General features: G+C 43.4%; 1 protein-coding gene and 1 long non-coding RNA gene across 2 annotated transcripts in view; one reads left to right on the top strand and one right to left on the bottom strand.

Moving 5' to 3' along the window:
• The first annotated feature begins 5,097 nt into the window (after positions 1-5,097).
• Positions 5,098-22,733, top strand: LOC141145244 (uncharacterized). Its single transcript, XR_012244534.1, has 6 exons — positions 5,098-5,249; positions 10,790-10,904; positions 17,491-17,554; positions 17,749-17,787; positions 19,794-20,032; positions 20,895-22,733. It is a non-coding gene; the product is annotated as an uncharacterized lncRNA (long non-coding RNA).
• MCMDC2 (minichromosome maintenance domain containing 2) overlaps positions 9,930-26,812 on the bottom strand; it is a 96,679-nt gene continuing 79,796 nt past the window's right edge. The window contains exon 4 of the transcript XR_012244532.1: positions 9,930-9,942. The gene's annotated coding sequence lies outside the window, so the exon portion shown is untranslated. The remainder of the gene's footprint in view (positions 9,943-26,812) is intronic.

The raw sequence follows: 26,812 nt of genomic DNA, 5'->3' as shown, positions 1-26,812 counted from the left end.
GTAGGTTCCTTGGCTCCTGTCAAAAATGGCCCTAGTGAGTGTATATACACATGAGAGATAAGGACCTTAGATTGTAAGCTCCTTGAGGGCAGGGACTGATGTAAATATACAGTAAGATGTAAATATACAGTATGTAAAGTTCTGCATAATTGTTGGTAGTATATAAAATACCTGTAATAAAAAAATTTAAATACCTGTATATATCCAACCTCACTGACACAACATGGCATGTTCTGGCTTGTAGTTCTTCAGGCGCTTTTGTATATCTCTCTCAGTACACACACACACAAAATATCTGTATATTTTGTGCATATTTTCTGACAAATTACCCCAGGGTAAATTTTTGGATGGGGTTAATATCGCACCCAGACTATGACACTGCTAAACCTGAAGGACTCCACATCTGGATTTGGCATCTGTATGACTGGCCATAAGTACATGATTGAAGGTGAGGTCTGTGCGTGTGTTAGAAGAAGAGTTGCTGGGGGGTTAATGGTTGTCTATTGCTGGAGAAACCAAGAAATGCTTAGAAGGTTAGATGGCTAACTGAGTAAGAAACCTATGGATATCCTTTGGATTGTTTGCTGAGATCTCTGCGTTGTGCCTACACGCGCCTATTTTTTCCAAGGGTCATCTGGCTGGTCTGCTGAAGCTGATAATGGGTGCTCCTTCTTCCTGCTCAGCTATGGTCAATAATACTGACCCCAGCCATGTTATAAAGCACCCTTGAGGGGCGGATCCATGACAGCCTGGTCTCAAAAAAGTGTGTTCAATGATGGTAGCTGTCAATTAACCTGAAAGAAAACTATTACTATTATTATTCTTATTTTTACATATTTTATTAACACAAAAACATATATTTATTGTTAATAATAATAATAATAATAACAATAATAATAATGTTTTATTAATAATAATATAAATACTACTACTAAAAAATATGTATTCTCATTATAAATACTATTATTATTACATATATTATTAATACATAAACATTTGTAATAATATTAATAATATATATTTTTTTAAATAATGTTGATAATAGATAAGAATGATAATACATTTTAAATTATTATAAAACAAGAAGAAGATGAAGTTAATATTATTTTTATTAATAGTAATAACAATAATAATGATAATAACAAATGATGTATTATTAGTAAATATTTGTTTTAAAAAATAATAAATATTATTATTTAATAATAAATAATACATTAGTATTATCAAATGTTTTATCAATAATAATAATAATAATAATAATAATAATAATTTAATAAAGATTTTAAAAAAACAACAACAATAATTATTATTATTATTAGTAGTAGTAGTAGTATAAATACTATTAATAATATATTTAATAATCAAAAATAGTATTGATAATAATAATATGTTTGTTAATAATAACTTTTATTTTATTATGATTATTATTAAATATTATTAGGTATTTGTCTTCATCTATACTTTAAATTTCCCAGTAACAAAAGGCTTTAATCACCAGCGTTTCCCAGAGATTTGTCAGAAGCCCACGTTCCGTTTCTTGTGCACCCAGTGTAAAGATCCCTTGCAACATGGTGTAGCAAGATGGCGGTGACGCAACGTCACTTCCGTTACACATTCTGACGGTGTTCCGTTGTTTCGTCAGATTTGCGACCCGTCAGAATGTGTACCGGAAGTGACGTTTCATCACTGCCATCTTGCTACACCTTGCACTCGCAAGGGAGAAAGCAGACATATTGTTACACCCACCGGAGTTTTGCATTTTACACTTATTTATAACAGTAAACTGAAAAGCAGCGAACTTCTGTCAGATTAGCAAACCTGAGAGATGAGCAGGTGTAGCATCACATATGGCGACCCATCACATTTGGCTACCCGCTTGAGTACACATGTGCGACGTCGCCATATGCGTTCCAACCAGTGTTGCCAACCGCCCGTTAATTTACGGGCAGTCCGTAAAAATCACCCCATTTTCGGGGCGCCCGTGAATGTCCGTTACGGGCAGCCAGTGCCCATAAAAAAGATGGCTGCGGGCCGGCCATGCAACTGCGCATGCACCGTTCCGAAGCCTGCAGGACTCGGGAAAGATCGTACAAGCTCGGTAGGCCGGCGCATGCGCAGTAATGTAATGACGCCGCATGGCGCCATTTTTAAACAGAAGCCGCCGTTCGTTTTTCTCGGCGGTTCAGCGGGGGGAGCAGAACGGTGCAGAGAGGAGCCATGTTACTGGGCCCGGCCACAGGAGGATATTACAGGGGGGGGGTGAAGCCGGCCCGGTAGAGGACTGGAGGACACTGTGACTGGAGAGATGAAAGGGTCACAGTGAGTAACAGAAGGCAGACACTGTCACTGACTGATGTGGAGAGTGAGACAGGTATTCTATATTCTAGTATCTGAAGGGGGACAGTGGAGGAAACTACCATGCCCGGCCCCGCAGCCTCTGACCATCTCCTGCCCACAGCCTCTGACCATCCCCTGCCCAGTGCCCACAGCCTCTAACCATCTCCTGCCCGCAGCCTCTGACCATCTCCTGCCCGCAGCCTCTGACCATCTCCTGCCCGCAGCCTCTGACCATCTCCTGCCCGCAGCCTCTGACCATCTCCTGCCCGCAGCCTCTGACCATCTCCTCTCCTCAGCCTCTGACCATCTCCTGCCCGCAGCCTCTGACCATCTCCTGCCCGCAGCCTCTGACCATCTCCTCTCCGCAGCCTCTGACCATCTCCTGCCCGCAGCCTCTGACCATCTCCTCTCCGCAGCCTCTGACCATCTCCTGTCCGCAGCCACTGACCATCTCCTGCCCACAGCCTCTGACCATCTGCTGTCGGCAGCCTCTGACCATCTCCTGCCCGCAGCCTCTGACCATCTCCTGCCCGCAGCCTCTGACCATCTCCTCTCCGCAGCCTCTGACCATCTCCTGACCGCAGCCTCTGACCATCTCCTGCCCGCAGCCTCTGACCATCTCCTGCCCGCAGCCTCTGACCATCTCCTGCCCGCAGCCTCTGACCATCTCCTGCCCGCAGCCTCTGACCATCTCCTGCTCGCAGCCAATGACCATCTCCTGTCTGCAGCCTCTGACCATCTCCTGTCCGCAGCCTCTGACCATCTCCTGCCCAGTGCCCACAGCCTCTGACCATCTCCTGCCCAGTGCCCGCAGCCTCTGACCATCTCCTGCCCGCAGCCTCTGACCATCTCCTGCCCGCAGCCTCTGACCATCTCCTGTCCGCAGCCTCTGACCATCTCCTGTCCGCAGCCTCTGACCATCTCCTGCCCAGTGCCCACAGCCTCTGACCATCTCCTGCCCAGTGCCCACAGCCTCTGACCATCTCCTGCCCAGTGCCCGCAGCCTCTGACCATCTCCTGTCCGCAGCCTCTGACCATCTCCTGTCCGCAGCCTCTGACCATCTCCTGTCCGCAGCCTCTGACCATCTCCTGCCCGCAGCCTCTGACCATCTCCTGCCCGCAGCCTCTGACCATCTCCTGCCCGCAGCCTCTGACCATCTCCTGCCCAGTGCCCACAGCCTCTGACCATCTCCTGTCCGCAGCCTCTGACCATCTCCTGTCGGCAGCCTCTGACCATCTCCTGTCTGCAGCCTCTGACCATCTCCTGTCCGCAGCCTCTGACCATTTCCTACATCATGTCTGCAGTCTCTGAAGGGGAGTCGGGAAAGGAGTCAAGAGTGGGAGCGCCGCCGGGATCATGGGGTCATGGGAGAAGTCAGACGTGTGTGGACTGTGGAGAGGAGACCATAGGAAAACCAGAGCCGCCAGGCTGGAGCCATCTGACTGAGCCCTGCACAATGCACCTGAGTCCAGTCTAGGGGGGTTGCTGATGTAAGGGGGGAGTGAATACAATAATGTTAGGGGCACTGATATAAAGGTTTCCCCCTAAATTAGTAACTCCCCTTACCTTAGTGTATTCACTCTGCGGAAGGTGGTTGCCCCCCACATCAGAGTTCCTGGCATTCCCCTTTACATCAAAGTCTGCAGGATTGCCCCTTACAGTGCAAAGGGGAACTCAATCTGCGGACCCTGATGTAATTGGGAACTCTGATGTAAAGGGAACACAGTGGTCTCTGATATAAGGTGGTCTCTGGTCACCAGAGCCTCCCCTCACATCAGAGTTCCCCCTTAGATCATGATCTGTAGCATTCCCCTTTACATAAGAGTTCCCTTTCACTGTAAGGGGGATCCCTGCAGACTCTGATGTAAGGGGGGAACCTAGTGCTAGCTGGGTTATAGTAACCTAACCTTCATGTCAATGGAGAAATATATATTTTGACTTTTGTTTAACTTAAACACATTGCTAATAGCACTAGCTATATGTTTATAGTTCAAATATGTATCCTTGCACTGTTTAGCACTGAAAATAGTAATTTTAGGTACTTTTTTGCAGCGCCATTAAAAAAAAGTGGATCTGCCAGTAATTTTCATGATTTCTGCCAGTAAAAAAGTGGTGCCGTTTGTAAATTTTGACATCCTGCCAGTAAATTTCACTTCAGGGGGTTGGCAACACTGGTTCCAACACTTTTACGACAAAACAGCACACTAAAACTGGCTCCACCCCTATGCAACAGGGCTCCTTGCAGGCTCGCCACACTTCGGGCACGGCCTCGCTTCGCTCGGCATAATTATAATCTAACTCTATATCCACTTGGATGGTGGGGCTTGAACCTGGGTGGTAGGGGTGGAGCCGGTTTTAGTGTGCTGTTTTGTCGTAAAAGTGTTGGAACGCATATGGCAGCGTCGCGCATGCGCACTCCAGCGGGTAGCCAAATGTGATGGTTCGCCATATGTGACGCTACACAGGCTTGCTGCTGCTTTTAAAATTCAATAGTTAAACAGTCAGACAGAGTTCTAAGTACTGTATATCACGATATAACCTCAGCTTACTGTTATAAATAAGTGTAAAATGCAAAACTCTGGTGGGTGTTACGAGATGTGCGCTTGCCCCCTTCTCAGTGAATCCTTACTGTGGAGGAGTGCGGGGTGTACCAAGATGGCGGCGACGAAACGTCACTTTCGTTACACATTCTGACGGGTCACCAAATCTGACGGAACAACGGGTCGCCTACTCTGACGAAACACTTGCCCTCAATAAAAATGTCCGAACGAGCGTGGGGCACTCTGGCTCTTGACAGAAATCTATGGTCGGAATGTTGTCCGCTCTCGCTCCGGGCAGAACTCTATGGTGGTAGAGTAGATTAGGAGGCTGGGCTCCTCCCCCGTTCTCTTTGTGCTCGGCGGTGCAGCAGGTAAGATGTGTGGGGTGAGGCGCGTGTTATCAGCCCCATAAGAGGAATACTGAGGTTATCTTACAGGGAAGAGCTCGGGGCACGGATTGGAGAATCTCACCGTGATTACATTATGTCCTCTGTTGGGAGCACCTAATTGTTCTAGTTAGGTTGAACTTCTGCATGAAGTGTGGTGTTCTAGGAGGAGTTCTGCTTCCTGGTGATCACATCTCACTTACTAGAGCTTTATTTTCTATGATAAAAGGTCAACACACAAGTTCTCATCTCCTTTAGATCTGACAGCCGTGTGCAGTAATGACCTGTGCATGGATTACATGCTGAGTCATGTATGTATGTATGTATGTATGTGTGATGGGCCCTCCTGTTACATGCTGAGTCATGTATGTATGTATGATGGGCCCTCCTGTTACATGCTGAGTCATGTATGTATGTATGTATGTATGATGGGCCCTCCTGTTACATGCTGAGTCGTGTATGTATGAGTCATGTATGTATGATGGGCCCTCCTGTTACATGCTGAGTCATGTATGTATGTATGATGGGCCCTCCTGTTAAATGCTGAGTCGTGTATGTATGAGTCATGTATGTATGTATGTATGTATGATGGGCCCTCCTGTTACATGCTGAGTCGTGTATGTATGAGTCATGTATGTATGATGGGCCCTCCTGTTACATAGGATCAGACTGTAATGAGTGGGGCCCATTACTGATGTTCCTCTTCATCCCTGGCCGGGGGGAGGATTGCTTTGTAGAGCTGTGTATTACCCATTCATGTGTATGGAATGGTCATGTCACTTTTTATTAAGTGTGGTTTCTTCTCACGTGTAGTTCATTTCTGCTACTTATAAAATGCTTTAGGCCTTGCACATACTGTTGGTAAAAAATGTTGTTTTTGGCCTGGTTTTTACTGCCCACAAACCAGGCAGCCAGAGGGCAATCATACATGTGCTGTAGAAGGGGAGATTTTAGTTTGGCCTGTTTAGTTTGATAGGCGGCCTCCCCCATTGAAGTCAGAGGTCATACTACAACAGCAAGCCAAATGCTTGGCACCAGTTGTGGTGTGGTTGGTTCCATGCAAACTTCCTATGTTTGGAAGAAGTTAAAGGGGTTGTAAACCTTCCATATTTATTCATTTCTTTTTTTTTCCACCGTAATGCATCCTATGCATTAAGGTGAAAAAACATCTAATAGTTACAGGCCCTCCGGTTTACTTACCCGAGCCCTTAAAGTCCTGTGTCGAACGCGCTGGCTTCTCTGCTCTTCTCCGCCCGGTCTTCTCGACTCTTCATTAGATAAATGCGCAGTCATTGGCTCGTGCTGTTGTCAATGAAATCCAAATGACGCGCCCGGGGGGGTGGGGACCGAGACACACACACACAGTGTCTATGGACGCAGAGTGTATGAGAGGGGAGCGCACCCGCCCTCAGGCGAGAGCTTTATCTATTGTGGGGAAGAGCCGAGAGAGCCGCCTTGGGACCCCAGAACAGGAGGATCGGGGCCACTCTGTGCAAAACGAGCTGTAAGTATGACATGTTTGTTATATTTAAAAAATGAACCTTTACAACCCCTTTAATTCATGGGGCACTTCCTGAAGGCTTGGAAGCTGCTATGCCCACCTCTTTCTGAAGAGTTGTCCACAATAGATTGCTTTTCAGAGGGCAGGTAGACACATCATGTGAACCTAGCCTTAGTTTTGTAAGAAAACGAAAGCAGCCATCACATCTAATTGGTAAGCTGCAATATTACGTTGTGGGTTTAATACTGCTTCAGCCCTTGTTCACATCGATTGTGGCTTTGAAAGAATGCAGCTTCATCTGAAATTGCATGATTTCAAAGCTGCATTACAGTGCAACTTAGAAGACAAATGTGTGGCTTAAAGAGGAGTTCCACCCAGGGGGTCCATTAAAAAAAAAAAAAAAAAAAAAAAATTAAGTCAGCAGCTACAAATACTGCAGCTGCTGACTTATTTTTAATTTGACACTTACCTGTCCCTGGGTCCAGCGATGCGGGGGATCGAAGCCCCGCTCGTCGTCGTCCCCCCCATCTCCCCCCCGCCCCCCCCCCCCCCCCCCCCCCCCGCCAGCATTTCAACTGTGGGCGCCGGGCTGTGGCTTCACAGCCTGGCACCCACTGCGCATGCGCGAGCGGCGCCACGCGCCGTGATTGGCTGCTCAATCATCTGGGACCTGTAATAGGTCCCAGATGATTGACAGGAGGGAGTGAGCAGAGCCGAGCCCTTCCTGTGCCGAGGGGGAAGTGATGTCACCAGCCCAGGCAAAGGAAGAGGAAGACTACGAGGGACCACCTAGCAACAGGCATTTAGAAGTAAGTAAAAAAAAATATATCCAAATGTTTTTGTTTTTTAGAATTTTTCAGGTATTTTTGTTTTTTTGGGTGGAACCCCACTTTAAGGTCCTTCCTGAAATCTCAAAGTAGTGCAGGAACTACTTTTGCAAATCAGCGTGGTGCTGCAAAGTTAGTGTTGCACCGGTGCTAATCAGTGCTATTGCTGGCAATAGGCTGCATTAAATCACATGACAAGTTGCTTCAATGTGAATGGGGGGGGGGGGGGCTTTATTTATGAGAACATATTGTAATCCAGCAGCCATGGCCTCCCATGTGGTGACTGCACTCTGTGTAAAATGTCATTTGAATATTCTGAATCAATATCCTTTGATAATGTGAGGACATTACGCCTCTGATATCTTCATAAATCATCTCATGAGTCGAGTGGTCAGATTTTTGTAGGTGACCCTGACCCCCTCCATGTCATGCCAGTGAATCCCACCTGCTTCCATTAAATTGGACAAGGATGTCCCTGGTGTACAGTGACCTTGGATCAATGCAAAGTCTGCTTGTCTTTTGTAGTTCATGCCTACAGCACTTTGGAGCAGGGTTCAGCTCGTTTATCATGATTGCTGTAGTGTTAATAAAGCTTGATGTAACTAATTGTTGTTGCATTTTATCCCCTTACCGCCGACCGAACGCACATATGCGTACTCGGCTTTCCGGGGTTATACCGGGATGATGCCCGCAGCTGCAGGCATCATCCCGGTACCGTTGTTTTCAGCGGGCGATCGGCTACCCGAGTATAACAACCGATGCGGCTAAAAGCCGCTCGGCTGTTATACCGGAGGAGCGGGAGGGGACATCCCCCCCCCCCTCCCGCCGCCTCCCGCCGCTGTTACCGGGCCTCCCGTGCGATCGGGAGGCCCGGTGTCCGTTCGGCTGCCTTCGGCGGCTGGGGGCGGGCTGGAACGAAGCTGCGAGCGGCTTCGTTCCAGCCTTCTTCTTGTAAATGCGGAAGCGACGTGATGACGTCACTTCCCATTTACTCGGCTGCCAATGGCGCCGAATTTTAAAAAGTACACAGTATTCATAATCGCCGTTTTCGGCGATCTGAATACTTTGAAGTGAAAAGGAGGGATGGGGGGTCTTTTAGACCCCCCATCCCTCCATAAAGAGTACCTGTCACCACATATTACTGTCACAAGGGATGTTTACATTGCTTGTGACAGCAATAAAAGTAATAAAAAAAAAAAAAAAAATTTTAAACACAATTTAGAAAGTACAAAAATAAATAAATTAAATTAAAAAAAAAAAAAAAATTTAAAGTGCCCCTGTCCCCGTGAGCTTGCGCAGCGAAGAAAACGCATACGGAAGTCGCGCCCGCATATGTAAATGGAGTTCAAACCACACATGTGAGGTATCGCCGCGATCATCAGAGCGAGAACAATAATTCTAGCCCTAGACCTCCTCTGTAGCTCAAACCTGGTAACCGTAAAAAATTTTTAAATCGTCGCCTATGGAAATTCAAAGGTACCGTAGTTCGTCGCCATTCCACGAGTGCGTGCAATTATAAAGGGTGACATGTTTGGTATCTATTTACTCGGCGTAACATCATCTTTCACATTATACAAAAAAATTGGGGTAACTTTACTGTTTGGATTTTTTAAAATTCAAGAAAGTGTCACTTTTCCAAAAATTTGCGTTTAAAACACCGCTGCACAAATACCGTGTGATAAAAAATATTGCAACAATCGCCATTTTATTCTCTAGATTCTCTGCTAAAAAAATATATATAATGTTTAGGGGTTCTAAGTCATTTTCTAGCAAAAAATACGGATTTTAACTTGTAAACACCAAATTTCAAAAATAGGCTTAGTCATAAAAGGGTTATATATGAAGGCTGTACCAAAAGTAATGCAAAAGTTGGCATAACTTTCAGATTTCCCATGTTGGTAGAAGTGGCCCTTTCTGTATAGTTAAGCTGGCTGTACATTATACAATTTCTTTCAACTATGTAGTGCAAGGGGCCACCTGATTGCATACAAATTGAGTGTTTAGGTTTGACCTCCATATTATATGGCTTTTGTAAATCTGAAGAAATATTGTATAATGTATGGCCAGCCTAACGCTGCTTTTTCATTGCCGCTAAATGTATTCTAAGCTGACGCAATGTGCTGTCAGTAAGTTCTTAAAGGGGTGCAGGCTTGTTGCAGTTGGTCCCCCACTTTGTCTTCAGTGAAGGGTATCCCTCCTTTAAACGTCATCCATCTGTGCACATTGTTCTTGTTAATGGCGTTCTCTCCATAAACATTCTGTAGCCGCCTGTGGATTTCGGACAGCCTGCATCCTGCCTGTCAAGAACGTGATGACGGCACATTTCCTCTGCTTGAGATCCATTATTTATCTGCAATGTAAATGTTACAATAGAGGAAGATTTAAGCAGGCCATAGACTGTTTGAAACTCAAATGGATAAGCTGGAACTGGCTGAGATTCGAACCATGTATAGGCAGGCAGAATGTAATCTATTTGATCGATCAATTTGGGTACAACCAGCCTGTCAGTTTTTATGTGAGTATTGCCACATAAAATATAATAGCCCCTAGCAATAATCACAGTTCTCCTGGCGGGGGACGGCTTCCCCCATCCCCTGGCGGGAGAACACAATGGCTCTGCAGGAGGGATTCCCCCAGCAACACTGAATGTGTTGATGGGGAAATCTAGCGATTGTTTCCTGGAACCCATGTTTTTACATATGGAATATGAACAACCTATGTAAGTTAATAGTTATGCCCACATTGCATTTCTTTCAGTATAACCCTCTTATTACATGACCTCTATTCGTTTTACAGCTTCATTGTTGAAAAAAAGTCCCATGGTTCATTTTTAGCCTGTTTATTGTATAATAGCATTAAATATTGGCTGTTTATTCCAGTGTGATCAGGAACGTGTTGGCGTGGGGATTTTGAGAGAGAGATTATATTTTTTTTATGTGAAAGCCACAACACTTGGCCTGGTCCACCTGGTAGGCACTAAGCATAGTGGAGTAGTGATTAGCACTTCTGCCTAGCAGCATGAGGGTCGTTGGTCCAAATCCCAACCACAACACAACCTGCCTGGAGCGCATGTGGAAATTGACTGAGCTATGTATGTACCTGTAATAAATGCCTGATCAGTTGTAAAGGTGACTAGTACTTTTACATGCGATTGCCCAGTGCAAAATTAACGCTTTCACAATGTTTCACCTATATAGGAAAATCTGGAACAATAACGTGAAGTCCTAAACTGTGATTGGGATCCAGAATGGGGAGTGTCCAAGACAGTACCTCTTTCCTAACTTGTATTGAGCGCTACACATCAGGATGTAGGTAAGTCGTATCGATGTATTATTCCTGAAATGACTTGCACTTTGTTGGGTGCCATACTTGGACTTTATTGGGTCTCAAGCTTTAAATCCACAGTCCGTGCAGTAAAATCCAGAGTTCTCACCCCTCTTTGGCAGCCTTTCTCCTTCCTCTGTTCCTGCAATTCCTGCACTGCAGCCTTTAGAAAGCCTCTCTGGCACTGTGTCCCTTGCCATGCATAGGTACCTTCTTCAGACCCCTAGGTCATTGCAGGATTTGCAAGAGACATTAGGACCCTTTCACGCTAAAGCGCTGCTAAAAATAAAAACATTTTGCGGCGCTTTCAAATTGCTTTTACGCGATTTGGAAGCGCTGCCCATTGGTTTCAATTGGTTAGGGTGTTTTTGGAGCTCTTTTTACAGCGCTCTAAACACACCCCAAAGATGCTTGCAAGACTTTTTCAAGTGCACCGCCCCAGTGTGAAAGCACCCATTCAAATGAATAGGAGGCAGTTTTCAAGTGCTAAAACGCCTGAAAACTGCCTCAGTGTTAAAGGGGTCTTGGTGCTGGAGGAATGTGGCAACACCTAGAGGGGCACATTGGGCATCCAGAAGTATTGAATGCTGAAGAGTTTTTTGAAACTGCAGTGCTGGAATGGGGCAGAGGTGGGAGAAATCGGTCTCCAGAGGAGTACACAGTATACTGCAGGTTTTAAATCTTTAAAGTTTGCCATTACAGAAAAATCTGTAGATGAACTTACACAGGACCCCCTCACCCCCCGGTCCCGCTGACCTGGACTGCAGCAATCTCCCATTCTGAGCCCTGGTATATCTGTGTCAGGTCCGAGGCTTAGAAATCCCCTCAGCTGAATGTCCAAAATGTACCTAGTCAGGGACGTTTCGGAGCATTCTAATTAGTCGGCGGGGCCAACTAATCGGAAGCCGCATAGCCCGTCCTGTCAGCTGGGAAGAAGATGCATGGATGCCGAGAGGATTTCTAATCCCCGGACTCCTGACGTGGACATACCGGGGCTCAGAACAGGAGATTGCCGCGGTCCAGGTCAGCAAGGGGAGGGGGTCCTGTGTAAGTTCACCTTACAGATTTTTCTGTAAAGGTGAACTTGCCCTTTAAAGAATGGACATGGTTCAGGCGGGGTTCATGCCTGGTCGTAACACCTCGTTCAACCTACGAAAATTGTTTATAAATTTACAGGCCACACATGAAAATGTAGGATCCCGGGTGATTGTGACGCTTGATACGGCCAAGGCATTTGACTCTGTGGAGTGGGGATACTTATGGCAATGCTTGGGAAAATATGGCTTTGGCCCCAGATTCCTTAAGTGGATCAAATTACTTTATCAAAGTCCCACAGCTAGAGTGGTGGCGAACGGGTGGCCGTCTCAGGAGTTTGACCTCAGTCGAGGCACGAGACAGGGATGCCCTCTTTCCCCACTTCTCTATGCCTTAGCTGCAGAGCCTTTGGCTGTGTCGATCCGTGCAAACCCCGAGATCGTGGGTCTACAAATGGGAACTCTAACTGAAAAAATTAGTTTATATGCGGATGATACTCTATTATATCTAGCTGACCCAGGCCCTTCCCTTCAAAAAGCATTACAGTTGATCGAACACTTCGGAACGTTTTCCGGTTTAAAGATGAACTGGGAAAAGTCTCAGATACTACCCATAGACAGCTTCCCACCACCCGAATCATGGACAGATACCCCACTAAAAAGAGCAGACACAATCAAATACCTAGGAATCCATATATCCAGAGACCCGGCTGATTACATTCCCCTTAACATTGAACCCCTCTTTTCACTAGTCAAAACCAAAATACGTACTTGGGCCCGTCTACCACTAGGAGTATGGGGTCGCATAAACCTGATAAAAATGGTCCTTCTCCCAAAAATCCTTTACATATTGTGGCATACCCCACTCTATCTCCCATTAAAACACTTTAAGTCTCTCGAAGCTTTACTCAAACCCTTTGTGTGGGGGACTAGCAGACATAAAATCGCATGGTCAGCGCTTAAAAACCCGACAGACATGGGGGGAATGGCCCTACCAGATCTGAACCTTTATTACATTGCATCACAGTTATCACAACTATTCCACATAGACAAGACAGACAATGCACGCTTCCTGACCCTTCTTTGCTCCAAAAGTGTGCAACTCACAGGCGATTCTCTTTACGCAATATTGGGGGGAGACAAGAAGTCCTTGTTACACCATTATAGACGTATTTGGGACCTTGCTTCTACCAAATTAGAAACACCAAGACTGCACGATCACACACCGATATGGCACAATAGAGACATGTCAGAATTCATTAACATGCCGGACTCGGAGTTGTGGGAGTCTAGGGGAATTTACTATATACATCATCTGCTGTTCAATGGAACTCTCAAAACTTACGATACACTCAAAGAGGAGTTTTCTCTTCCAAACTTCATGTTCTTCAGGTACCTGCAAGTAAGACATGCAACCCAAACACAATTCTTGCAGGTTGAGGCTCCGCCTGCTCTTCATCCCGTTATGGCTATTGTTAAAAGTACAGACCCACGTGGACTAATATCCACATTTTATAAGATGTTTCTAGCTCCTACCTCGTCAAAAATAGCGTTTGATTTGAAGCCTCGATGGGAGAGAGAGGTAGGCCTGATGGAAGATGAAGAGTGGGAGGAAGCCCTCGAGACATGCAAAGCAGTATCACCAAAACTATCGGACAGACTCTCTCAGACTTACATAACACATAGAACATACCTCACCCCAATTCTAGTAGCCAGATATAAGCGTAATCAGTCTACTCTATGCCCGATGTGCGGCCAAGAAACAGGTACGTTCTTTCATTTAATATGGACATGCCCCAAAATTCAACAATTATGGAAACAGGTCATAACATTTCTACACGACACCATGGGCTCCCCAATAGCGTTAGAACCAAAACAATGTCTCCTAGGGATATTTCCAGACACAGTTGATAAATTTACCAAGGTATTCCTACATGAGACTCTATTTTCCGTCAGAAAAATCATTGCAAGAAAGTGGATGAGACCATCCCCTCCCAGTGTGACGGAGTGGAAAACAGAAGTTAACACTACCTTGCCATACAAAAAACATATTTACATTAATAGAGGATGCCCGACAAAATACAAAAAAATTTGGGATCGATGGTTGCAGGAGCCTGAAACTTGCACTTAATCATAAATTCGCCCAGTAATATAACACGAGGATCTCTGTAATTAAAACTCCATTCCAGATACATACAGAGAAAGTGTAAACCAAAAGACATTATGGTTCATCTTGTTCTCTCAAAATGGTCATGTCTGTGCTGAATACAATATATCCCATATAGACTTAAAGGTATATAACACATATGAGAGCGTCACATTATGCATATACATATCACGTGTACTATAATAAAATACAATTAAACCAAATATGTTCAACGGGGGGGGGAGGGAGGGAGATAAAACTACACATTATGATGATAGTAGTTCATAGTGGTATACATTTATTTCTACATTAACATATATTACCCCTAATGTTGACTATAATAATAATGTATACTTTCCTTGTTTAATACGCATTTTTATGTATACATATATACTAGTAATACTATGTATTTATATGCATCATCTTTGCTTAATAATAAAACCTTGTTTGAAAAGAATGGACATGGTCTGAGTTTTTACAACTTTAGACCTAATCTACTAATGTATACAGGATGCTTTCTGTATACATTAGTATACATAGTAGTTAGTAAATCCATGTGCTAACAAAACTACTCCACTTATTAAAGTGCACTTTTTCTCGAACTAGTCTAGTCAGTTGGCAGCTTATGGCACAATTGTAGTAAATGCCCCACTGGGTGTGGCTCAGGTGCAAGATCCTTTGATTATAAAGGGCCATTGTTTTATGTCAGAGTTGGGCTCTTTCAAAAGCAGACTTGCCCTATCACACCATGTACATTAGATGCCCGCAAATGCCCATATTCACAATTTTCTGCAGCCCAAATCCTTAGGCCACCCTAAAAAATCCTGGTGCATCTAGATATGGGGCACTTTTTATTGTACAGGTATTTGTAGGGGGCACAACAGTTGTCTCATTGACAGATGAAAGCAGGGGTGGTGGGTCACTGGCTGGTGTTGAGGGGGTTGTCTTTCATAATGAGCTCAGAACTTGAGCAATGTAGAGTTACACCCATATATTTATAGTATTGTTAAAGGGGTTATAAACCTTTTGTTTTTTATAAAAATAACAAACATGCCTATACTTGCTCTGTGCATAGTTTTGTACAGTGCAGCCCCAATCCTTTTCTGGCATTCCCCACCAGTGCTTCAGGCCCCTCTTCATCGTGTGCCTCGATGAAAAGCCACTTTCCCTGAGGGCACCCATGCAGGTTCACTCCCAGGTCCCGCTGTGGGATTTGGTGTCACTGGATTTAAATGACAGCAGTGGGAGCCAATGGCTTCTAATGCTAGCAATCTGTCCAATGAGGAGAAACAGTGTCTGGAGCCACTGCGCTCATGCACGTTGCTGGATCAGATTTGGCTCGGGTAAGAAAAAGGGGGTTCTGGGGGGAGCTGCAGCACACAAGCTTTCACCTTCATGCATAGAATGCATGAAGGTGAAAAACCTTGAGGCTTTTCAACAGCTTTATACTGAGATGGTGTTCATAGAGATTTTTCACTGCAATGCATTTAGAAAGACCTGCACATTGGTGTGTGTCTATAAAAGTTGTAATGTACTATAAAACCTAGTGTAAATAAACTTGGCTAGTGCTTTCTTTATTCCTCCATACTTAAAGGTTAAGTTCACTTTTGTTTCTAAGTACAGCTTCCCTGTCTACCAATATAGCCATTAATGTAATTCTGTTGCAGGAAAAAAAGCTTTCCTTATTCTGTAGGGCAAGCCTCACCTGAGCCTTCAGTTTCTTCTAGAAAATTTCTTCATGTTCCACCATGCCCCAGTGCAGACTTTATGTGGAACTTTTTACTGTTCATGGCTATTGGCAACTTACTAAATGTGTTTTGTTATAATGGACCCTTTCTCGTTTTAATTCAGTCCAGACACTCATCCTGTACCAGAAAACTGGTTTCAAATTATTGAAGCCAAAAACTTCATGACATCCTGGTATATGTCCTGCAAAATGTGAAAACTGTTAGTGGATTCAGGAAGTACTTCAGCAGTTGAACTCATTAAAACACCCTACACCTGTCCTTCCCCCTCTGAAGTTACATGCTTCTCCAGTGCAATCATTGTCAAGCACCATTCTCCCTCAATACATAGCCAGTGTCTTCCCCTCTGGATTGTTTTGTCCCTTACCTTTTTTGCATAAATCCTTCATTTTGCAGTGTGCAGGGGCTGAGCGGTCACATAACCTATGTGGTGCAGAGCTGTAGTGTTAAAAACAGCAGTATGGCCCTGGAAGTCTGTAAAGCTCACCATACACTATATGATCTGATTGTACTGTAATACAAGGGCTTTCCTGATTGGATTAAGAGTGATTGGATAGATGGGTGTCCTTATTTCGTTTTGGTAAATCAAGATTATACAGAAATTGTACTGTCAGATTGCATAGTGTGTGGCCACCTTTATACGCCTAAAATGAACTAGGTGCACTTTTTTAATGATTAATGGGAAGCAATGTGCATTTTTGCTGTGTGGAAAAACGTGGCAAAACATGCAAACTATGGGTTGCCCTATGCATGTTTTAGGGGAAAATGTGCCAATAAGTGCACTCCCACTTTGCTAGATATGAATGGGACCTGAAAGTGAAATTTGTGTTTTACCCACTCCCTCCCATGTACTTGCACTATGCAATCTGTACTATTTCCTTTAGATTTATCAACTGTCACAGGACACCTTAACATGTATATTATCAATTCAGGCAGGTCCTTTCACTACATAGTTGATGGCAGATCTAAAGGAGATTGTACAGTGAAAGGGGTACCCTTTTTTTAACGGAAGAAGGAAGACAGTGGGTGGCGATAAGGAGGTGGTCCAGAGTTGAACACATCCTGTTTTGTGATGCAGTAAGAGTGCATGAGAAGTGACGTTTCCTGGATGGCTACAGGAATTCGGGGCTCGGAATGTCTTTTTGACATTTTGAACAGAGGTGCCGAATGAAGACTGTCATGGACTAGGTTTGATATAAGCACATTAGGATAGCTTGGGCAGGTAAGAAATTAGGAAAGGCTTTTATTTAATGTGAAAAGTAAAATTCTGTCTGAAAAGGTAAACTTTTAATGTGTATTTGTGGCACATTCACAGTAAAATGCATGACGATGAAGCCTTGGGCATACACACATGTAAAGACAAAAGAGCGCTTCCATTACAAGGGCTTTGCTGCACACAGAAAATAGTGAACACTTTGTCTAAGTCTATTGCCTTTTTAAAGGAGAACTCTATTAAAATTGTTTGGGACAGGAGGTAGACATGAACTCACTCTTGGCTAAATGACTTTTTGGAGGCCCAGTTATAAGCGTCATAGTATGGCCTTACCATGGCCAAAAAGCTCTAAAGCTAGCAACTACCTTTCAATTGGATGGGGGTATCAGAAGTAGAGCCTGGTTTGTTTCATGCCTTTCAATTTGATATTTTTCAGGAAGCGCTTTCTTAAATGTGATGCTATAATTGGAGAACACGTGGTGCGACTTATGGCCTCTGAGGTAAGTGTCCATCACATTGCTATCACCCCACCCTTCATTGCAAGCATGATGATGATTTACTATTGCCGTTTACCCATCAGACTGTACATGGTGATACTTGTATAAACTGAATGCTGGCAGGATTTTTATGGTTGTTCCTTCATGTATCACTGTTGTAATGGTGTGTTTATTTATTTTATTTTTTTGTCTAATAGGTGACTTAATTTGCTATCAAGAATTCACTGGGCTTTAAGGTAATTTTTTTTTTTTTTTTTTCTACTGCTGTGTATTAAAACTGATCTGCGGTCATGCTTCCCTTTGTATTGTAGGACAGGTGCACAAGTGCCTTTTTTTAGTTGATATGGTTTATAGCTTCCTAAAGTCCTTTATTGCAAAGTAAATGGTCAATTTTTTCCTCCTGCCTGATGGCTGAGCCCAGACATAGCACAGCGTTTATTTCATCCAAATTAAAAGCAAAAAGGGGTACATGGGGCAACAAGCACACTTCCAGTAGGGAGGAAGCTTTAGTTGCCATTCATGTCTCCCTGAGGGATATTTCCCCAGAAGCACAAAGGAATCTAGTGGGGAAAACTTGAGATGTTGTAACCCTTCACACATTGTTCCAAACTAAGGTTTGGCTTTGAGGCTCCATTCACACCATGCAAGTGTGGCAAAGTGCATTTTTGCACATTACTGTGAGTTGCATTTAGGGCTGCCCAATTTCAATGGGCTCCAGAAACGTGCAAAAGAGGTCCCTGATCCTTTTTTAAAATCATGCAGCAGCCAAATGTATTGTACCTTGTTGCAATGCATCTGGTGTACACACACGCGCATACGTGCTGGCAAGATGTGATTAAAAAAATACTGACTGACAATCTGCTAAAGGGCTACACATGTTCCTGCAATGCGCAAGTGTGGACATGGCCTAAGGGTGCTTGGGTAAGCTAGTTATTGGTGCACAGTGCTTTTTCCCTATCTGTTTTTACATTGATGGCTTTGTGTGACAGATAAGCTGCTGATGGAAGATTTTCCAATATGCCCCTTTGACAGAAGTTGTTTAACCAATGGAAATGTGGCTGGTCCTTGCTGGACTGGCCAAATTTTGATCGGTGTATGGCCAGCTGGTGCACAATATGCAGGGAAGCTGCCCCTGAACATCCAGACCCTGGAATTGGAGAGGCTGGTAGAGATTAACCACTTGCTTACATGGCACTTAAACCCCCCTCCTATCCAGACCAGCTTTCAGTGCTGACGCACTTTGAATGACAATTGCGCGGTCATACAACACTGTACCCAAATGAAATTTTTATCATTTTTTTTTCACCACAAATAGAGCTTTCTTTTGGTATTTGATCACCTCTGCAGTTTTTTTACTTTGTTAAAAAAAATGTAAAACTGAATTTTTTTAATTTTTATTTTGTTATAAAAAATTTAAAACAGGTCATTTTTCTCCTTCGTAGATGTACGCTGTTGAGGCGTCAGTGATGGGCACTGATGGGTGGCAGTGATGGGCAGCACTGCCAGGTGGCACTGATTGGCACTACAGGTGGGCACTGTTAGGTGGCACTTGTGGGCACTGTTAGGTGGCACTGATGAGGCAGATGTGCCTCTTCCACTTGGGGACTGATGTCCCTCACATCCGAGCTGGTGATCGGCTTTTTTTTCTACTCGTGCTGTCAGCGTGAGTAGAAAAAAAAGATTACCGATCTTTTGTTTACATCATGTGATCAGCTGTCATTGGCTGACAGCTGATCACATGGTAAGGGGCCGGGACCGGCCCCTTACTCGGATCGGTGATCAGCCGAGTCTCAGTGACTCGGTGATTGCAGGGCGCGCGCAGGAAGCGTGCACAGGGGAGGCCGTCATATGACGGCCTCCCGGGAATTCAGGTCCACGCTGTGGCCGTCATTTGGCCATAGCGCGGATGTGTAGTGGTTAAAGAGCTGTCTTGATAAACGTGGAATTAGGACAGATGCTAAGATATATTGCTACACTATAAACTGCTGCACTTTGCTGTATTTTATAAAATGATTCCAGTGAATTCTGGCAGTGGGTTATGAAGACACTTATACCATACACCTTTTTCTAGAGATGCTGATATTTGACTCCATGATGATATATCTTTGCCGTTTACCCATCTGAATGGTAAATGCTGATATCTTTAAAAATCTGATCAGTCTAGTCCGTTTTTAGTGATTAAGTGGTTTGCAGGTATAATTTACATCTTGTAACACTTAAACACTTTTTTTTTTTTTTTAAGGCAAATGAGAAATGATGACATAGTTGCAAAAACTATTTCAAATGTACAGTGAATCTGCTGCCAGACAACATTCAGACACCAGAAGTATGGAAAAGAAAACAGAGGATAATGACAGATGGTGGAAATTATAGCACCTGGAAAGGAAGATACGGAGTTATAATTATAAAATGGATCCAATGGACTACTCCACTTTGCTGTAATGCTTTAAGATTTTGGCTCAATAAAATTTTAATCTGGAAGTGAGTGTAAAATAAAGTCCCTTGTGAGCTATATGGGGGATTTAATTGCTGCATGCATTTAATATTTGACTCGATGATTTATCTTTGCCGTTTACCCATCTGAATGGTAAATGCTGATATTTAAAAAATCTGAAGTCTATTTTTAATGATACAGTTTTGGTACAGTTCATTGTAACTTTGTAATGTTTAGGACAGGGCATTCATTCCTGAACAAAGGGCCATAAATGTGTACCTCCTTGATACGGCTTTGTCTGCCATAGTTTGGACTTTAGACAGTTGAACTGAAAACTGCAAATGTGCCCCCTGGGTGCATGAAAAATGCCAACATTTCACACACAAGTGCAAGGTGCCCAATTGTGCTATCTGTAATGCAATAGCTAACATTCTTAGGCAAATTTTATGTTGACATTTCTTGTCCTAAAGCCGTGAACAATTAAAATTTGAGTAACTTAAGTGTTAAATACTTGATTCTTCAAACATATGTTGATGCTGAAACTTTGGCTTCTCTGTGCTGCTTCTTTTTTTTTTTTTTTTTTGTTCTGACCAAGATTTGTGTAGAACTCATTCACCATATGTGTGGATGAGGGCTACTGGGCGTGAAGCAAGTATTCATCTTTGGATGTTTGCACGCACATTTTAAACAAGCTTGCAAATGCAGAACAAATATTGTAGCTTTCACCTGTCTGATGGAGGGGGAGAGAGTGTTCCATTAAAGGACAATTGCTGCAAAGTGATAGGTTGACAATTTTTAGGATGCTTTGATATGTTGTAGTAATTCATAGTGCTTAACGTCTGCAGATTTCAGTTCTAAAGGTTGCAACCTAACACTAACCTGGATTTTTTTTTTTTTTTTTTTTTACAGGAATGTACAATCAGAACAAAGGCACATGGTTATGGCATATTTTGCAACATGGTAACTTCATAGCAGTTGAGACATTAGGAGGCAAAGGAATAAACAGGCATATGAAAATCTACTTATGGATCGGATGGACAGATTGTTGGAAGGGGTTAGGGAAGGCCCCGTTGTCAGGCAGGTGCATATTGGTATAATTGACCAAGTTAGAGGTAGATGGGAGTGTCCTTAAATGATTTAGGGACTTGATTGCTATATTCAAGAAAAGGACCTCCTTATTCTCATACTGCCTGTTCTAGGAGGAACCAGGAGCTTGGAGCTAACCATGTGGCTAAAGTGCTAGTGGAAGAAGGGTTTTGGTTTCATAGAGAACTGGGCTGACTTTCTGATCTGTTACTGCCTCTAATAGCCAAGACTGCATCTAAATGGAGAAGGGTGCAGCTTTGTTGGGGAAGATGGCCAGAAAGTTGGAGCAACTTATAAACTAAGATGCTGAGGGGGAGAGTTCAGAATAACGTATATTGTGCTGTGGGCAAAGATGGGAGATGTGTCCTTCAATCCAGATGATAAACTAAAGTGGCTAATGTTTGAATCTTAAAATAATTCAAAGGTGCATGAGGATGAATTGTATATGCCTGAATAAAATTAAAAGGCATGTATGCAAATGCTAAGCTGGTTAATACAATGGAAGCACTGGAACTTGTTACATAAGCAAGCTTATTACTTTGTGTGAAAATCAAATATGGTTTTGACAGTGCACATGACTGGCTTGCATCTCTCCCAGAGGTACTCCCCTGTATTGGAGGGACAAGGTGGGCAGAGGAGGGGTTGCTTGTATGTGAAGAATGATAACATTGAAGTATAAGAAGGGTCGGGTGGGAGTCTTTGTAGCTGGAGTTTCTTGGGTATGAGCCACAGTAAAATGCACTTTTATGCTATAGGGCCCCTTAATGTTTAGGAGGAGATCCATCTCCTTTCACAGTTTGAGATGGTAGGGCAATATTATCATGGGTGAGTTGACTATCCTGGTATTTGGGCGGACAGACTGCACACTCCACCAAGGCTCATTGTTGAATGTAATGAGACAATTTCATGTGTTAAATCCCAAATAGAAATAATGCTCTGCTGGACACACTAATTCCAAACCTCACATAAGGGATCGTTTCAGTCAAAACCAGTAAAGGAAGAATGGGCCAAGTTGTACTGTGCCCTCAGCTGCCACTCTTCAGTTTCTGCCCCATAACAAGCTGCTTTCCTATGGGGGTAGATGTCTGGTCTTGATCCTGAGCCAGGCTGTGAACCCCACTCTGGTCACAAGATTTGACTTTCCGCCAGAGCCCATGACTTCTGCTGCTCTCAGCCAAGCTTGTGAGGAGAGAAACCTGGCAGATGGGCACGACTAAGTTTTTAGGGGTGTAAAAGTGGCATGACTTTTTTTTACCTTAATGCAGAGAATGGGGAAAATGTTTTACCTTTAGAACCACAGAGGATATGACTGCAGTATACAAGTCTTTTGACTACCATAAATGGTGGGAATAAACAATTTTACCTAAGGTCTCTTGAAGACCCATGGCCACACAATGAAGCTGAACGAGAAGCTGTTCAATCTCAAACTTCAGAAGGGGATCTTTACTGTCGGAGTGAGAAGGATGTGAAGCTCATTTCCATAGTTTGTGTCAGCAGGGCATATAGATCAAAACTTTTGGATGTGTGTGTTGGCAAATGCAATGTACAGGATATGGGGGGAAAAAATTGTAACTCGGTATGCGCTGGATGGACTAATGTCTTTATTCAACCTTGCCAACCATGTAACTTTAAAGTGAAAAATAAAAGCAATTTCCCATGTCACTCCTTGTGTTGTCTCGTCTTGGGGTGGTTTTTAAATGGTAGGATTTTTAAAACTGAAGGGGGTGACCTTTAGAGGCCAAGGACCCCCTTTTTTTTACCTGTGTGCATCCGCTTGCTCAGCAGGGGGCTAAGCTGATCCCTGCTGAGCAGATGGATTTTGATGGAAAATTTGAATGAGTAATGGGGTACATGGTACGTAAGAAGTACAATGTGTAAAAAAAAAAAAAAAAAAAAAAAAAGAGATGGATATATTTTTTTTTTTTTTTTTTTTTAGGATGCAGTTTTTGACAAGTTCTTTATTTGAAAAGAAAAAAAATATCACCTGGTGCAGATCTATTGTCAATCACAAAAACCCCTGCTCCTGCTGTCTGACAGCTCCTCCACCTCCTGCTGCTAATAAAACTATGGGGCAGTGCCACCAACCCAGCATGCCCCTGGCTGCCAGTTCCTTTAAATCTTGCATGCCAAGACCACTAAATTACTGCATGTGGTGTTGTGTTTGTTTTTTTTTTTTTTGTGAATTGACCTTCACCCGTTTTTATGTGGTATTTACTGAATGTGTTTGCTTTGTGGTAAATACTGCATAAAGCAGTAGTGAATTGACATTTTTAGGATCATGTGGTATTTTTGAAAAACTGCTAAGTATCGCATGCGATCTTACTTTTGTGAATGAAGCATATTTATCCATTAAAGATACTCCAATAAAAAAAAAATAGTGTTTGATAATGAATAATCAGTGCAATAAAACCAAAGAAAATTGATGTGGAAAAAGTCCCAATTCCACAAGAGCAAATTGTGTAAAGATCCCAATCGGCTTAATGCCTGAGATATTAAGGCCACCCCAGTGCAAACCACCCTTCTATGGAAAGGAGATGTACCAGAGAATTATGACCCCCAGATTATAGAACACTCAAAATGGTTTTAATTAGGGTTCTCTCCGAATGAGAAACAAACATCCATAGCAAGGCATGATCCTCCTCCATGAATCATGATATGTGGCCATTTAAACATCCAAGGCATACATGAAAGAAATGAGCATGCAGACTTCTATAGTACAGACCTTCTCAGTACACCAGAATAATCATAGTAGGCTCACACTTCTGTGTATACTTGTGCACTTTGTTTATAAATAGAACATTCATTCTTATAGGACCCTTTTGCTATGGTTTATTATACTTATGGTGATTTTGTGAAGAAATGGTATCTTCATGAATCTTGATTTTGTGGGGTTTTTTTTTCTACTGTAAAACTGTGTGACGAAACAAACATATTACAGCCTTTTCTTTTTTTTTACTTAATAGATGTGGTGGCATTCATTTTCTTTTTAAACTTTTCGTTTCATCTGGCCAGTAAGTCTGTTTTTCAACAGAACAAATGCTCCAGCAGAATGTATCAGTTGCATAAGATGAAACCATTAATTCAACACTAGCAGAGGTGCTAACACTTTGGCTTCACTTTGTAAGTGTATCTGAAGCTGCTAGTACATGTAACATTCCTCTTCCCCCAGGCTGACAATGCTGCTGTGCAAACCTGCCCCCTGTGCTCATTCCTCCAGAGTGGGGGCATATTAATATAGAAGGTGTGTAAGGCTGGCCACATATTATACAATTTGCCTTTTAGATTTACCAAAACCATATAAGATGAGGTCAAACCTAAACACTTTCAATTTGTATGCAATCAGGCAGGCCCTTGAACTGCACAGTTGAAGGTAAATCTAAAGGAAATTGAACAAGACAATTGTATAATGTATGGCCATCCTTACTGGTCAGAGCAACAAATACTCTTGCACAGTCAAAAAGAAGAGAGGGTGCACCAGCCTTGTGCATTATCCTCATGATAAACTTAATAAAATAATATATTAAAAACTACAATATAAAAAGCCTTAATCTGATGGCAATCAGTCTGGTATTAACAGTCTCCAGGTGATGAAGGAGAGTACACAGGAAACACTGCTAGGTGATGCGTTTTGGAGGAGTACCTTCTTCCTCAGAGCCTGGCAGTGCTACCTCTTTCAGCTACTTAAATACCCAAAATGCATCCATAGAACCCATCCCAGAAGGGCCCCAGGGCCTGCCGACTAATTGTGGGGAGGGGCAGGACTAGAGTGACAACTCCACAATATGTATATACATCTAACATGTAGCACCAAATTCTCACCATATAGTGCGAACATGTGAGCTCACAGACATAGCGGATCTCTATAGCCAGTGTAAGAGACAATCCAGTGCTATGTACATAAAGATGCCTGATGGCCAACCAACATTACATATAATACTATATGAGTCTGGGTCTTGCCATGTGTTGGTATGTTGATTCATACCAGTACATGCTTACATCGACCGTCGCTGTATGTGGTGGCTACCAGTGGTGCTAATGCTTTAGCTTAGTGGTCAGATTGGCGTCTGGAATGCACACTATTTACTTTCCAGAAATGTGGACCAGGTGTCAGTTCCTGTTTGCCCACCATCGCACAGGAAATTACATCAGCCGCTGTTGGTAGCATCCTCCATTTTGCTGTAGACTTCACATAGTGGATGAAGCAGACAATTCTGCCTTTACTCTATGTAAAAACATGAATAGACATAAGGGGGGGAAGACAAGTAAAGATACATTGTCTATCTCTCCCTTCACCTCAAGATGGAACAAGAGAACCTGAGCCCCTCTGGGATTGGATCACTGTCTGCAGCAGGCGACCTATATAGACACTTGAACAGGATGGAATACATACGCATCGATGGATATACAGATGGGAAATAGTGATATAGACGTATACACAAATGTGGATATAGATGCACGATATGAAAGTACTAAGCCAAAAGCATCTATAACTAGCTGGGGGGGCAGAATTGTGTGTGTGTGTGTATATATATATATATATATATATATATGTGTGTTAGTGTATCTCACAAAAGTAAGTACACCTCTCACATTTTTGTAAATATTTCATTATACCTTTTCATGTGACAACACTGAAGAAATGACACTTTGCTACAATGTAAAGTAGTGAGTGCACAGGTTGTATAACAGTGTAAATTTGCTGTCCCCTCAAAATAACTCAACACACAGCCATTAATGTCTAAACCGCTGGCAACAAAAGTGAGTACACCCCTAAGTGAAAATGTTCAAATTGGGCCCAATTAGCCATTTTTCCTCCCCGACATCACGTGACTTGTTAGTGTTACAAGGTCTCAGGTGTAAATGGGGAGCAGATGTGTAAAGTTGGTGTTATCACTCTCACTCTCTCATACTGGTCACTGGAAGTTCAACATGGCACCTCATGGCAAAGAACTCTCTGAGGATCGGAAAAAAAGAATTGTTGCTCTATATAAAGATGGCCTAGGCTACAAGAAGATTGCCAAGACCCTGAAACTGAGCTGCAGCATGGTGGCCAAGACCATACAGCAGTTTAACAGGACAGGTTCTACTCAGAACAGGCCTTGCCATGGTCGACCAAAGAAGTTGAGTGCACATGCTTAGCATCATATCCAGAGGTTGTCTTTGGGAAATAGACGTATGAGTGCTACCAGCATTACTGCAGAGGTTGAAGGGGTGGGGTGGGGGGGGGTCAGCCTGTCAGTGCCCAGACCATATGCCGCACACTGCATCAAATTGGTCTACATGGCTGTCATCCCAGAAGGCAGCCTCTTCTAAAGATGATGCACAAGAAAGCCTGCAAACAGTTTGCTGAAGACAAGCAGACATGGATTACTGGAACCATGTCCTGTGGTCTGCTGAGACCAAGATAAACTTATTTGGTTCAGATGATGTCAAGTGTGTGTGGCGGCAACCAGGTGAGGAGTACAAAGACAAGTGTGTCTTGCCTGCAGTCAAGCATGGTGGTGGGAGTGTCATGGTCTGGGGCTGCAGGAGTGCTGCCGGCACTGGGGTGCTACAGTTCATTGAGGGAACCATGAATGCCAACATGTACTGTGATATTCTGAAGCCACAGGGCAGTATTCCAACATGATAATGACCCCAAACATCTCCAAGACGACCACTGCCTTGCTAAAGAAGCTGAGGGTAAAGGTGATGGACTGGCCAAGCATATCTACATACCTAAACCCTATTGAGCATCTGTG

Source organism: Aquarana catesbeiana, linkage group LG05, assembly GCF_042186555.1.
Source record: "Aquarana catesbeiana isolate 2022-GZ linkage group LG05, ASM4218655v1, whole genome shotgun sequence".
NCBI lineage: Eukaryota > Metazoa > Chordata > Amphibia > Anura > Ranidae > Aquarana > Aquarana catesbeiana.
This window is presented reverse-complemented; position numbering and strand designations above follow the sequence as displayed.